This window comes from Stegodyphus dumicola, chromosome 3 (genome assembly GCF_044657685.1).
Source record: "Stegodyphus dumicola isolate Sdum_Otavi_A_Nest chromosome 3, ASM4465768v1".
NCBI lineage: Eukaryota > Metazoa > Arthropoda > Arachnida > Araneae > Eresidae > Stegodyphus > Stegodyphus dumicola.
Genome location: NC_140770.1, coordinates 233,686,946 through 233,703,970, shown reverse-complemented (window position 1 = coordinate 233,703,970; position 17,025 = coordinate 233,686,946).

The following is a 17,025-nucleotide window of genomic DNA, read 5'->3' as shown; positions in this document are numbered from 1 at the left end:
ATTATTTTTGTTCTATTTGTGCGGTTATGTTATCTAAAAATAAGTGCAGGGTAATGTAACTGGCTTCTCTATTATCACTTAAATGGTTACCACTTGTGTTTTGAAAGCAGTGAAATGTATTTAGAATTTTTCCTTCCATAGTCAAGAAAAATTTCTTTATGAGGGGAGGAGATGTGATAAGGTCACATAAAAGAAGAGACTGAAGATTAAAATGGACAAGGATGTCTCGTGAGAATAAGCTGAAAATTATTATTTTTTTAACTTACAAACACGTTTTCAATGGTTGTTAAAATAGTCTTTATTAAAATAATTAAATCGTTGGCAATGTTAAAAACGCAAGCTCGAGAGCCACGAATTGCTCTCGCACGGAAAATTTATAGAATTTGATTTTTGAGTTAGATAGGTTTTTCTCTGCAGAATTGTATGTAGCCATTTTTTTTGCGTTCAATAAAATTTTTATGCTGTGTTTTGTTTTGAACCTGATGTCACAACCCAGGTTTTGCATAGCGGTTTCGGCCACTACACCACAGCAGTATTATTTCATACTAATAGTAATAATTACTCACTCATAATTTCACTGCAAATTTATTCACTTGTACATGGGCCTAAAGCATTTCTTTCTGTTTAAAGGTTAAACGCCAATGTAATACATTGCACAATTGAAAATATCAAAATAATTGTAACGAATTATTCTTCCTTATATTTATAATTTTTGTGACCAAACCTTTAAATTGATCTTAATGCAATTCTGAATGATAATCAAACAAATGTCACTAATAAAGTCAACCCTTTAAATTACTTGGAAGGAAATTTAATATAATTTAATAATCACTTTGTAAAATTAACAAAACTGTACCTGTGGTTCAGCTTTGTTAATCACTTTGTAAAATTAACAAAACTGTACCTGTGGTTCAGCTTTGTCTTCGAAGTAATTCGAAGAAGTTGTTCTTAAACGTTTAGCAATGAATTCAATATTTAAAAACTCAGCTTTGTTCCCAGGAACAACTAGTTAAGGCTTTAAAATAAAAAATACTAAACCTGAATTTAAAAACTTACTCTTATCATTTCTTTAAGAAATTCGCATTATTTGGTAGTTATTTTATGACTGTAATAGGTACATTATTTTAACACATTATCTTTTATTCACTCACATTATTTTATCGCTTTATCTGTTATTCACTGACATTTTTTGGTTGTGCACCATTATCGCGCCTGCAAAATCATAAAGGTCATAAAATTATTTTCATTTACCGCTATAATAGCGATAGAGGAAAAATCAATCAATAAATAAATCGCTCTTAATAGGAAGGTTTTTGTTTACACCCATAAGACCACTTACCCTTTGCTTCATCTTCTTCAATAAGAAAGTACACATAATAAGGCAAAAAAAGTGCACGGACGATGGCTCATTAATTACATGAAAGCCTTTGACCCTGCATGGCCAACATTCCTAAATTTAGGGGAAAAGAAATTCGATTACAATACATATGAATATCTGCTTACATGCTTAAGTAAATAAATGATGAAATGACGAATTTGGTTACCATCATATTTTGGACGAAATCTTTCGAATAAAATAAAAAATGTAGTTATTTTTTATCTGTAAATATATGTCACAGAGTTTAAAAAGAAGAAAGTTAAAATTTCTCCAAGAAGCGTTTTCGAAAAATTTATTGCATGTCGCTCCGAGATATCTAGAATGAAATTTGGATTTTCTCTCAGTATATATTGGGAAAGCTTTTTCTTCTTTGACATTAGGCTTTAGACGGGGACTTGATGTCATCGAGATATTTAAAATGGTTCCATTGTGATAAGGAATAATGGAAAGGTATAGTAAACCCTTCATTTAAAGGAATAATTAGCGGTACGTAATATCGAAAGTCTGTTAATTCGTGAATTATGTTGTGAACAATACTTAAAATAGAGTATTAAACTTGAAATTTTATTGTATAATATAAATGTAAACTATTTACTATTATTGTATAATATAAATGTATACTATATTATATTAGTAATAACAAAATTTTTCCTATGATTTCATTTTAAAAGCTGGAAGAAATCCTGAAATATTAGTTGCTTTACAATTAATGTTATTTCTTAATAACTGAACCTTTAAGCTGCCTCGTAAAGGTCTAAATTGTGTTCTCCAGATCCAGAATTGTTGGCTAGTATTATGACCTAAGTTGTTCATAATATCAGTCAACACTTTCGGATCTGAAGATCGTTCTTTATATGCAAAGCTCTTGTCCTCATGAAAATTTAGAATCAGACACGATCGGTTATTCTTCCTCGTCCTTTTCATTATCCTTCATAACCATGATAAAAAACCTAAGATATTTATTTACAGCAAACATACCTTTGACTGATAGTTGTTCATAATATCAGTCAACACTTTCGGATCTGAAGATCGTTCTTTATATGCAAAGCTCTTGTCCTCATGAAAATTTAGAATCAGACACGATCGGTTATTCTTCCTCGTCCTTTTCATTATCCTTCATAACCATGATAAAAAACCTAAGATATTTATTTACAGCAAACATACCTTTGACTGGTAATGTTTGAATAGCATGATAATGTTTGAATTTTTTGATAATGTACATATATACTGATAATGTTTGAATATACCAGTATTGATTAGATACACTCTATTATAATAATGTTTTAAGAGAGGCATATTTAGAATTTTTCTTTTTCTTTGTCCTTACCTGTAAGTATCTGCTATACACTTTTACAAATCGTATGGATGAAAGGTGATACAATTGCTGAATAGTACAATCTTTAAAATCGAAAATAACGTGAGCTCCGTGAATTTGTGCAGATTCCAGCTGCGAATCTATTTCTCCACTGATTAATGCAAAAGCAGCAATATCATCAATTGTGCTTTTCGATGAGTCGAACTGACCTGAATAATACAGAGTAGCAATTAAAAATCAAATGAATAAATTTCCATTTTCCAAATGCAGTAGAACTCTGGCTAATTGGTGCCAGGGGCCATTCGTATAATTGAAATATCTTCTTTACCAAACAAGTATTTAGTGTCATGCGATAATGGAAATTAAAGATTTCTAAATTTTTATTGCTTTCTATTTCAATAAATATTATATTTAAAATAATGCAGTGGAATTATTTTTTATTCAAAAGGATTCGAAAACCAATCATAAAAAATTTGACACTTTATACTATGAAAATGGAATTTGATTCTCAAAGATTAAAATGTCGCATACACAGAGTAATGGGATATACGCCAAAAGGGTAATTAAAAGTAACTGACTGTAATTCAGTTCCGTACTGCTTCTTGAAAAAGTATTGATGTAATATAGCAACATCCTTTAATTTATTTTTAGGAAAGAAGCACTTATTATTCATAAGCAGTGGCTAAGTAAATACGGAGCAGTTGAGTTATTGTCAAGTTGCCTTTTCGTAAGAATTTTCTTGTTTACATACTTGCCAAACAATCTAGCTCAATCTAAATTTCATTGATATTCCTGGTAAATTAATTCTTTCTTTATTTTTACATGCTGCAAATTCGTAGTGATCTGTCTAAATTGGCTAGATGAATAGTAAATTTCAGAACTTTGTTTCAGCCTGAAATTAGTTACGGTGATAGATAATTGTTACTAAGAAAGCCAAGTTCTATGAATAGCTCAAGTACATTACAGAGAAATTCCGGAGTTTACGTTTACATTCAATGAATATCGCAGATGCCAAAAATCACTCTCTGGCAAAGTCTCCAGCAATGTGTACTTACCTAGTAGAAAGTTCAGTCGTACCCCACAGCCGACTCTGAACTAAATTAAGGTTCTAATACAGCCTCAAAATTATATCATGCTTATCATGCCCTGAGACTTATTGATGGTCATAGCAAAGGCAAGTTTTACAGGAAATTGTCTACGTCTCAATTGAAACGGCAACCCTGTGCCGTGGCAACTTCACCCCATTGGCTAGTACAGTTACGCAAGCAACCAATAAACTATCGGCGACGAACAGACACTTAAGCCGCATATAGTATATATGGGGTGAAGTAACATCATCTCCTCCGAAACGGCTGGCTCCCGGGCTTAGTGAAGCACAGCGTTGGATTCCGCAGGCCCGTGGCATGCCATTTTGAGCATTCGCGTCTTCTTCGGATTTTAATTAGCCGACATTATAATTAAAAACTAATTTTCCCTACATTTTCCACTTTCTTTCTTGGGTTTTCCCTATTAGAGGGATTTGGCTACGTGCCAAATTCTTTTTTCTCGAATATGTACGGAACGGCGCCGAGTTGAAATTCAAGACGTGTATCCTCGGATTTCAAAAAATTCTCGGAATCCATCGATACCATTCTCATCTTCGTATGACTTTAATTGGTTGAGATATTAATTAAAAAACTGCGGAAACGTTAATTTCTGCGCTCATTTTTCCCAGTGGCAACAACAAACTATCGGCGACACACACTTTAGCCGCTTATATACATATAAAAGATGTTATTTATGTGAACAAAAATTTTTAAATATATAAATAATTCAATAAGAAGCTTAATTTAACTTGAAATAGAAAGAGAAATAAATCATCAGGTTTTTGGAATCTAGATAACTAGAAACAGTTATCGTAAGAGGATATACACATAAACAAGTCGTAAAACGTTGGTTCATTATTTGAATGCTAGACTTTGTTTATGAATTTACATGATGTAAAACTGAAATTCTAACCAACGATTTCATGCAATTTAGATACCAACAACCGGCATTCATAAGCTAATAAGTATTTATACAGTTTCTTCCAAAATACGAAGGGTTCAATTATCCGTGTCATGTGCAGTGATTATGTCGTTTCCTGAAAATCGTGTTTGACACAGAATCCACTATTATCCAAGATAAGGTATGAACGCATTACGTGCGGATATGGGTTACTGCAGTGCACGTAAATTTAAGACACGTTTCTTAGTAAAACTTTGGTTGCTCAGTAAGAATACCCGATGCGAAAATTTTGCAACCGAATTTAAAATCAGCAGAGTAACAAAATTCTAATCTTTAATACTTGAAGTCTGTGTCATAATTGGGAATTAGATAATTTTTAATACACCAGCCAAACACACATTCGTCGGAATCACTGCAATTTGGAAACGGTCGAACCCGACCAATCATTGTGAACACTGGTAAAAATATCTCTGAGGAAAATTCCAGCGTTCCGTTATATTTCTTATGATAAGAATAAATTTTAGTAATCTTTTATCGGACCTGTAATTCAATCTATTACGAACCCTTACGCATGCAACAATATGTTAAGTTTCAAGGACGATGGTTTGCCAATTGAAGTTCCTCTTTTGCATAACTTTGTGATAACGAAATTTAAAACCGCGATTAAGAATTCAGTAAGGAAACGTTGTGAATTATCTATGAGCTCTGTTTTCGAGAGGATAAATTTGATATATTTCATTATACACGCTGCGCCTCAGAAATTACTAAAGTTCCACTCACTAAAATACTACTACTAAAGTTTTTCAGTTTTTGTTTAGATGGTACTTGTTAGTCAAAAGCATGAGCAGCGCTGACGTAGATGAACAACTATGATCGCAGAATATAGCAAGTATATTAAAAATTATGAGAAATGTCTAAATAGGCCGGAAATTAAAACAATTAAAATTAAAAAAGATAATACTAGCCTCTATAATGGAATAAAATGTTAGAATTCTGAATGGCGATTCTATGACAAATGAAAACAATACAATAAAATAAACTAGAACTATGAAATATAAACTAAGGGGGGGGGAGAAAACGAGTAACGTACGAAAAGTAATTGGCAGTTATAGACATAAATTGCTTGATTTAATAAATATTGAACAGTATAAGGAAAATATTGTTAAACATGTGAAGGAAATCAGAAATTTCATATAAATTTAAGTAAAGTAGCTAAGATTAAGGAAAATGAGCTTTTTTTTAAGCAGAATATATAAATAAGTAAAAGTTATAGAGTGTAAAAATAATTCGAAAGGCTAAAAAAATAACAAAAATGTTTTGAATTATACTTAAAAATAAATAATATCATAAATAATTATTATATACAGTAATCGTTATTTTAAAGCAAGAGTATGTGATGGGCAACATAATGGCAAGTATGCATGATGGGAAAACATAAGAAATATGTTAAATTTTAGTTATAACTATAACGTTAAAAATACAAACGTGTGGAATTGTATCTAAAATTAAACATTATGACAAATGTACAGCGTGTACCTGAACAATGACTTCAAAAAATATAACATGCAGCTTAAAATTCAGAGTATGCTGAAAATTATGTAACGCGTGGAAAAAATCTGTAAAATTAAATAAAATATAACAAATTTGAAAAAAGTTAGGTATTAAAAAATTAAATCAAATAAATAACCTATTATGATAGATAATGTAAGAAGTAAGCTAAAATTTTAAAAGTTCATGCAAAAGTAGAGAGGATAAAAATTTGAAAATAAAATGAAGTGCAATAATAAATTTAAAACTATTCTGATGTGGACACCACATGACATCCTTGTATGGCATACTAAATTACACACATTTTTTGCTGCACTTCATTTAAACTTATTTCCTCAAATTTCATTAGAGATATATTTCTCAGTCAATTAATTCAATTTACAATTCGCAGCAAAGCAAAAATACATAAAAACTCAAAATATTTTCATTACAAATTGAAAGATATAGAAAAACGTAAATACAATTGAAACAGTTTTAAAAAATTTCAATTAAAATTAGAGTTTCTACACAAAAACAAGCATTTCGGCCAGCGGGCAAAAAGGCATACTTTTTGGTGCACAAAACTAAAAGTTTACGTTTGTCCCACTCAGCAAAAATACACTGAAGGTGCAGAAATCACTATTCTGCTAAAGAGTTTCAAATTTAAACAAATGGAGGCTACATTAGGCATAGTAGCCTTAAATAATTTTTAAATTGTTCATAATACCACAACTATTGCATGCAGATTAACTAAAGACATAGAATGCTTAACCGGAACATAAGAACATAAAAGTGTCCTTTATTATGTCTGTACATGCAGTCAAAATTAATATTTTCCTTCAACTATGATACCTGAAATTTTTTGCGATTTTAGTACCTCCTTTCCTTCGTACAAGGAAGTAAAAAAGAAATGAAGAAATTTCATTGTCATGAGATGATGAATTGCCATTAGCTGCAAGTTCTTTTTGTTACTTTTTCTCTCATAATGTATGCATTGTTTTTAGACAAGCGCATTTAATTGTTTTAATGACAGACTTAAAAAAAAATTCTAAACCACGCAATTCTTTTTTTCGTCAACAAAAGGTAGCATGTGCATATTTCCAAAATTAAGCAGCAGCAAAAGTCCACTTCACATGGACTTTATAAGGGAGGAGTAGTGACGACTTGCAGAAATTTAACATTGGTTGCCTATTGCAGCGTGTGTAATTGTCAAGAAAAAGCTGGTTGTAGCGCCTCATTTCACAAATTAGAATTTCTACATATTTTTATTTTTGAAATTGAGATTGATTTTTAAAAATTTAGCATATTTATCAAGCATAATTAACGTTCTAAATAATTATAAAGCTGTTGCATGCTTTCAGGACTGGATTTTTTTTAGCTTTTCCTATGCTGTAAGAAAATTTGTAACTACTTCTTTTAGAAAATAATATTTTAAATCTGAACTAATAGAAAATTTCAAACAAGCAATTTTTTCTTGCAATTTTTATGCTTTTTATTGGTGTAAATATGTAAAAAATACTAAAATATTTAAAATCAAATTTTTGAAAAATTTGTTTAAAATTCTAAATTGTGCTGCTTTTTTAAATTTATAGATGAGTATTATAGCACAATTTCTATAAAGGAATTTTATTTCAATTATATTTCATAATACATCATAGTGATAAACACTTTTGACTCCTTAAAAATTTTTATACATTTAATTCTAATATTAAAATTATATTTAACTGTAATAATTGATTTTGCTTGTATTTTATAGTGATTATTTTTTTTTTATTTATTTTTAGTTCTGCATAAGATTTTTTTTATCTACTGTTAATTTAATTTATTAGCCCAAAGGCGCGGTAGCCTAGAAAGGCTGTTAGTTTCGAAACGGCATTTTGTGCTGTTTTACTATGAATGTCCGTGTCTCCATGCAAATTGTTGTTACCAAATATTATCGCCCTGTATTATATGTAAAGAAATTAAATAATGAAGAATCTGCATGAATACACGTATGTTTCTCGCACTGTGACAAAAACGACAGTATCTAGAGCCATCAAATTTTGAATAATGTATTCCTCCACCCGAATATGGGCATCTGGACGGCCGAATTTCAAATTTGTTTTAATCTATTTCCTATTTTGTGAAACTTTAACCAGTTTTTGATTAACAAACTCAACGGGTTCAGAGCGAGCACTGTACGGAAAATAACAGTTTTATCTCCAGTGCGGAAATTCTAAAGATATGCTGTTTTCATATGTATGTGGTTTACGGGCGAAGAACATAATATTCAATAAATATAGGTAACATACAAAACGTTAAAAAAAGGTTCCATTTGGGCGTAATATAAAATCTAAGTGCTTCTAGATTTTATTTTACCTTCCCCCCCCTTCATTACACTCAGTAAATTTTATGCTCCGGATTTTATAAATTACTAAAATAAGCTCCACTTTAATGTTAATAAGTTAATGCTGATATAACCAAATAAATGATTGTTTTGTAATGTTGTTATACTTTTGGTTTGGTTTATTAAATTACGGCAAAGCACTCGAGGGCTATCTGCCTGAAGGAATGGATGCCTTCGTGGAGGACTTTTTAAGGGAAACTGGCTCGTATACACGTTCGACATGGGGAAAACCATGAAAGCACCCATGCAGCGGCCCGTTCGCGGCATTCGAACCTCGGACCGAACTATCAGTGCTCAGCGACGTTACCGCTCGGCCGCTGGTGGGCTCTTAAGTATGTTATAGTTTTGAAAATAACTGCCTGACAATGGTCATTAAATTAAAAAAAAGTTATCAGATCTTGTTTAATTTTGCCTTATTTATTTCAAAGCATCGCGTACTATTAATCTTATTTAATTTTACTTTATTTTTACGCAAAATTAAGTTACTAAATTTTGTACTTAGAATTTTTACCGTTTTACCAAAGTAAAGATGTTTGTACAAGAATTATGCGTAAAAAAGATGCGCGAAGTGCAGTAAAAAGTGCTTTAATGAGATATATTGAATCCTATTCGGAAAAAACTAGGGCTTTCATAATCTCATCACTATACAACGCATCACATTTAATAATTAAAAAGAGTTATGTGATACAAACGCCATAGGTTTCAGTGTTAAAGTAAACCAGATCGTTCCTACTCCTTCTTGCCGACATGTCGGTGACGCGCGCCCCGCCCACTGGGTTAGTCTATCTCTTATAAGGTCCATGCTACTTCGCATGGACCTTATAAGAAATAGACCAACCCAGTGGGCGGGGCGCGCGTCAGCATGGACCTTATAAGAGATAGACTAACCCAATGGGCGGGGCGCGCGTCACCGACATGTCGGCAAGAAAGAGTAGGGACCATGGTTTACTTTAACATTGAATGAAACCTATGGCGTATGTATCACATAACTCTTTTTCATTATTAAATGTGATACGTTGTATAGTGATGAGATTATGAAAGCCACAGTTTTTTCCAAATAGGATTTAATATATCTCATTAAAGCACTTTTTACTGCATTTCGCGCATTTTTTTCACGCGTAATTCTTGTACAAACTTTGGTAAAACGGTAAAAACTCTAAGCACAAAATTTATGAACTTAATTTTGCGTAAAAATAAAGTAAAATTAAATAAGATTGATAGTACGTGATGCTTTGAAATAAATAAGGTAAAATTAAACAAGATCTGATAATTTTTTTTTTTTTTTTTTAATTTAATGAAAATTTTCAGGCAGTGATTTTCCAAACTATAATAACATTACAAAACGATCATATTTATTTGATTATATGATCATTAAATTATTCACATTAAAGTGGATTAGTTATTTTAATAATTCATAAAATTTGGAGCATAAAATTTTCGAAGCGTAATGAAGGCGGAAAAAGATAAAATAAAGATAATTAATTGTGCTATAATACTCATCTATAATTTTAAAAAAGCTGCACAATTTAGAATTTTAAGCAAAACTTTCAAAAATTCGTTTTTAAATATTTTAGTACTTTTTACTTATTTACACCAATGAAAAGCATAAAAATTGCAATAGAAAATTTCAGTTCAGATTTAAAATATTATTTTCTAAAAGAAGTACTTACAAATTTCCTGACGGCATAGGAAAAGCTAAAAAAATATCCAGCCCTGAAAGCATGCAATAGCTTTATAATTATTTGGAACGTTAATTATGCTTGATAAATATGTTAAAGTTTTAAAAATCAATCTCAATTTCAAAAATAAAAAAAAGTAGAAATTCTAATTTGTGAATTGAAGCGCTACATACAGCTTTTTCTTGAGAATTATACGCGCTGCAATAGTCAACCAATGTTAAATTTCTGCAAGTCGTCCCTACTGCTCCGTATGTGATCAAGGTGACAGCCGCCAACGCCTCAGACGAGGGAGAAAACCCGTTTGGGTTAGTCTATTTCTTATAAGGTCTATGCCACTTCGCTCATGACGTCATTGGATACGCCCTCTGTAGTAATGTCATTGGTGACGCCCTCTGTGAAATGTCACTGCCACGCCCTCAGCTACACAGCTCCTCTGGGGCAGAACCTCAATTTAACTCTACTTACGCATAACCCTTTGGCTGCCGTAGAAGATAATGATGTCTGTTTTGTTTTTTGAAGTAGAAAGATAAATTATTTTAGTTTTTGGAAATTTTCCCTATTTCTATTCAGCCTTTTTTTTTTTTTTTTCCTTTGATTCATGTTCATTCTAAAATATCCGTGTCTTACCCCCTATCGTTATATTATTCAAGAACTATGGGCTCTTGTAATGGCAGCATTCATGCCATTTCAAGACTTAACACTACACATATTAGTTTAAGGTTCAAAATCATTGATTACAAATATGATCCTAAAAGTAAATGTTCACAGAAAAAGCCTCTTTCAAATTCTTAGCTAATTATAACAGTGTCTCATATAATAAAACTTGCTTTCAAACTGCTACATTGTACATTACATTTGTGCTAAAATTTCTTACAAAAGAGAAGATTTTCTTAAAATTGCAAAAGCAACATTGAATAGTTAAGGAAAGTATACATGCATTTTGAAATATATAAAAAATAATATTTTTAAAAATTTACTTAATCTCGCCCAGTATATTGTGGGTCCAAAGGAAGATGTTTTCGGCAAAATATATATCATGTTCATTTCCAGGGTCGCTTTCTTTTCCGGTGGCAAGAAATCTGTATATAATTTGGAATACTGCTTTTTGATTGCATAATACTTTATCATTGTCTTCAACGTTCTCTGCACATCAAACTTTCTAACACGAAGAAATTTGATCAAAAAATCATCTTCCAACAGTGGATGCAAATTAGGAATTCCTGAAAAGATGATGAAATGATGAATATATTGATAAAGACAAAATCTTCTGATTATAAAATATTTCTGGATGAAAAAATCCAGGAAACGAAAACATATGGAAAAGAATTATATTATGCAAATAATTTGAAAGACAAATCATTTTATTTTCAAGTGACGATGAATTCTCGAATTCGGCGAAAGTTCCAAACTGATTTTAAAATCTTCACAAAGGATTAAATTAAGGAACTTTCAAGGAAAGGAACTGTTTTAGTGATTGCACAGTTGCAAACGCGAAGAAATTTCAGAAATTCGAAAATGTTTCACATAGTTTTTCAAAACTGAATAAGGACTCGATAGTTATTAAATTAAGGGAGGCCACATTGAAGCAATTTATAAGAAAAAAAAAAACAGAATCGCATTTATTTTACACATGTAAGACACAATTAAGACACTCCCACGAACAGCCTTTCGTTGAGAATTGAACCCAGATTAAAGTGCTGGTATTTGCCAATGGTTTTATCCATTCAGCCACTAACAAGCTTTGGGAAGCACAGAAACCTCATACAGTAGGATTTCGCAAAAATGGCCTACACCTTTTATTTCTTTAACTATCGAATGAAATAAATATATTGAATTAGCATGTTTCTCAAAATACGGTATAGAATTTTATGTAATCACTTTGAGGACTCAATTAGGAGAGATCTTTAACTCTAAAATCTAAATCGTTACTTAATTGCCATAATGTAAAAAATTCCACCTATTCTGCTGTTCATTGTTTGTTAATAAATTGAACATAAAATTTTGCATATATATACGTAAAAAGCAAATTTAAAGTTAAAATAATTAAAAAAATGTGCAAACATATAAAAGATTTAATTTTCGAACTAATCTACAACATCATTTAAATTCAGATAGCATAAGTAAATCTAGTGCAAAACCAAACCATGAAAATAAATTCACCAATTTAGCAAATTAAAATTAAATTAAATTTTTTTTAAAAAAATGCATAAGTGAATGACTGTTGAGCAGGCTTATCAAGGGGAAGTTGCCTCCAAACCTAACTCTTCAATCATTCAATTCGTGTTTCGTCATTCATACAGGCAAGCGTAAAAGTCAAAACCAAAAGTAAATATATAGTGAAGAATGTCCAAAAGAAATACCAATAAAGTGGTACATTGAGAAATTAGCAATTAAAAATTAAAGGTCTAAAAGGAAAATACCAATAATGAAGTATTTTGAGAAAGCAACAAGTTAAAGTCTAATATTAAATTAAATTTTTTTTAAATTAAATTTTCCAGAAAAATTAATTTAGAAACCAATGTATTTTAGAAACCCTTGTCTACAGAAACCTTCCCGAAACGAATATGCATATCAATCTAAAAGAAACTGAAAAGGAACTAGACATAACATATATAAACCAATAAGAAACTAAAAAGAACTAATTCATAATTTATAAAAAACAAATATATACTTAAAACATAATTACATATTTAGAAATACTTAAATACTACATAAAAAATACTTAAAAGCAAGTAAATAGTAAGTTTTAATTCTAACTTACTTACCATATTAGCGTTGGGATCTGCAAAAGTATTTCCTAAGTGATGTAAATGTGTTCTGCAAATTATATAGATGGCGCTTATGTAAGTAAAGTTGAGTGCCAAGATCCTATCTTTGTTTTATTAAAAATTTTGTAAGCTTTAACATTAAAATATTTAAATAATATAAATCTAGAAAAAATCAAAGAATATCCTAGAAGTAATTTAGGTTTTAATTTTAACTGACCAACTATTTATGGTAGGGAGTTTAGTAGCTGAGCCAATCAAGAGATGTAAGTTTGCTTTGCAAATATCATAAAAAGAGTCTAATTGAAGTAAAGTAGAGTTAAGTGGTTATTGTGAATGAATAAATGTTAACTTGTTTGTAATGTTAAATGTGTGTTGCAAAATTGTGTAAATAATGCAAATTATTTTTTAGTGAAAATTGCAAATTAAAGTAATAATTAAAAAGTTATTTAAGTAAAACTGAAATTTTAAGATTTTAATATTGTTTTAAAGTAAAATTTAAAATATCTTAAATGTCTTAAAAAATTCCCCAAATTTATTCAAGTAAAATTTAAATTTTGAAATGAATTCCATAAAATTTTTTATTTATTAAATTGAATTCCTTAAAAAGATTTTTATTTATTAAATTAAAAGTAAGAAAATGTAAGTTAAAAAAGAAAATTCCCAGAAATTTCCCAAAATGTCCTTAAAAAATGTTTATTAAAAGCTAAATTTAAAGAAAGAAAATATTGAAAGTTTTTATAAAGTTGATTCCAATTGGTATATCAAAACTTTACTAAATACTGGCTAAAGTATGGAAAATTAAAAAAAGATTAAAATCTTCACTCAGTTCGGGCTATAATTGAGACTTTTGAAAAGAGTTGGCCCTTTATTAGTAAAAGGAAAGAATCCAGTATTGATTAAATATACATATTTACAAATTTTTTTACAATAAAAATTTACAAGATAATTCCTTTACTCTTCTATATCCTCCATTACCCTCCAGCTAAGGTTTAAGGTAATGTTATCATACCATAAAGAGCCGAAAAATTATAAAGTTAATGCCTGCCTTTTTAATATGTAAATTAACATGAGTGTATATATATATATATATATATATATATATGTGTGTGTGTGTGTGTGTTATAATAAATGCACAAAGGAAAAGACGGAGCACTGTAGATGCGTAGTTATACTATATTGAAGAGGAAGTAATCTGATTGCGTCGTAAGCTAATGTGTTGACTTCTTAAATAAAACTTGGCAGTAGAAGCGATTTTAATTCCATTTTTATTTCCAATTGACATATGTGGCCACAGATCACTTGGCACTAGTCGTGCCTTTCCACACAAGATTTACATTTTTATATATTTTTAAGATAGAAAGCAAGCCAGCGAAATTACATCTTAGCAGAGTAGAGGGCAAAAGCTGAAGTGCGTCGTTATGAAAGATGGAAGCACGGCAAAGAGAAAAGTTTTGGTTTACAATTATTACGTCATCAGAGCTGCGCGGGCCATAGAGTGATCTAGAAATGACGCAATGCAGAGAAGTTATTACGATTTTAGATAGAATAGAGAGGAATAATTAATGTTTTTAGTTATATTATAATTCTGATTCATATAATTTTATCTTACATAGACGCAATGCAGAGAAGTTATTACGATTTTAGAATAGAGAGGAAGAATTAATGTTTATAGTTATATTATAATTCTGATTCATACATTTTTATTTTACATATACATATATATAAAATGTAGTAAGCTCGCCTAAAAGTTACCAAGAGCTGCTGCTCCAAAAAGTTCAGCACGTTTTAAAAAAATTAATACATATGAAAATCAAACCATTATACATGTAAAACATTAAAAAAAAATAGAATCAGATAAAAAAATAAGCGGAAAATGGTAAATTAGCCCAACTCGACTTCCAAACTGGCTTTTCAAGGGAAATTTAATTTATTTGAACGTCGAATCAAGCTAACCCCATTACGCGTTTCGCCGAATTAATTTTTTTTAAACGTGTTGAACTTTTTGGAGCAGCAGCTCTTGGTAACTTTTAGGCGAGCTTACTGGATTTTTTATATTTTACTTATTTTGCAGCATATTGCGCAAGATGTTTTCTAGACCAAAATTAGTTTTTCAAAATTGTAATTACTACATTGCTTGATATATTATATATATATATATATATATATATATATATACTCATGAAATTCAATAAGAAGTAATAGTTTAATCAAGCAAATTGCAAAATTAATAGCCCCTGCTTTTTTAACCAATATAGAAAATCTAATAATGAAAACAGCAACCTATATTTAGTTACTGTGTTCTAAATTTAATTTAATGCCGCAGTATTTCGCTCAGTGATAGACACTTAAAAGTAATCAATAATCGTTATGAAATGCTTCAGCATTCCTCTTTAAGCTTAAGGAATATTTTGCATTTGTCTAATTAAAACAGTATGCATTTTGTTATAGGCAATATTCAATTAGAATCTTTGTTACATGAAGATAATAAAATCTAGGTTTTCTACTTTCAGAACCTTTCCTAGAGTTGAAAATTTTATATAAAAACTATCTACCTTTTCTTCAAGAGCTTTTTATCTGACAACGTATGTCGTTCATATTTAAATAACGAATGAGTGTAGCCTTTTTTCAGACATCCTAAATTAAGTTCAAGAAATGTGATGTACCTAAACTTTAAAAAATCCGTAGGTTTATCAACACTAAAAGATAAAGAATCAGATTTAAGACAGCGACCTTTTGAAAAATGGTTCATCCAATTTCAGTCCTTCTTTTAATAAATGAGTTATATTTTTTGGAAGTTAAAAGAAATCAATCAATGAAGTTTTCATGGTGGGTAACGTATTATATATAAATAAGGATTTTTATCTATTTTCTACTTTAAAGCTCTTTTTAGAATAGCTATTTAGTTAAAAATTTATGATTTATCGCAAAAGTCTAGCTAAACGTTTATTAATTAAATTTTCATTAAATCAAACATCATATTCTTATACTTAGTGCCCCTTCAATACTGAACGTTTTCACTAACTCCTAATCTGTATTTTTAGTTCTTCTAATGTCTTCTCTTTTTTATATCAGCCGTCTCTCCAAGCTCTACTCTGGCTTTTTCTTCCAATTCCGGGCTCAGACCTGCAGAAGAGAAAGAGAGGAACTGCATCTTGCTTCAAACGCTAAGCACTAACTAGATAAAACTGATCATATTCTTTTTCCTTATCAAACGTCACTCGCAAAAAATGCGCCCGTTAGATTGCACGAATCAGCTCGGGATTTATCTTTAACCATCCTTTAAAAGTCACGTGTCTCGAAAGAAATAAAGAGGCAACTCAATCGAATAATTTGTATTCTTTGAACAACAAAAAAATGCTCGATTTAAAAAATAACTTTCGTTTTTGATTACTATTGAGTTTGAGAAATGGTCATAAGGAAGCGTTTTGACAGATATTTATTAATAGTGCGTATAACACCTTTGGAGTAATGATGGGCTCATCAGAAAAGCTTTCTTGACTATTATGAATTTTTGTTCCTTCACTTCCTTATGTTCTAACACGAGAGAGAGAGAGTATTTTACACCTATCACATATCGAATTTTTCAGTGAGTATTATTAGAAGTAATTCCTATATTATCGTATACCGTTGGTAAAAATATTATCAGATGACATGAGATGATACGTAGTCAGTTTGTTGATATAAATGAATGAAATAATTTTTTAAATTTTGATTATTCAGAATACTCTGCAATTTACCCCAAACTGCCACATTTACTGTCAATAGTCAACATTCATATGGATATCAGTATTACCGAAAATCTTACGCTGTAATTTTATCTGCTCCCAGTAAGTAGAAAATAAGTAAGGTCAGTGGGGAATATATAGAGCATGAAGTCCAGAAAATGCGTTTCGAATATTTTTCAGCCCTAGGAAAGTAAAGTTACTCATATTAGCATGTAAATATTCTTCAAGCCTGAAGAGATTCTAAAATGATTATAAGACCGA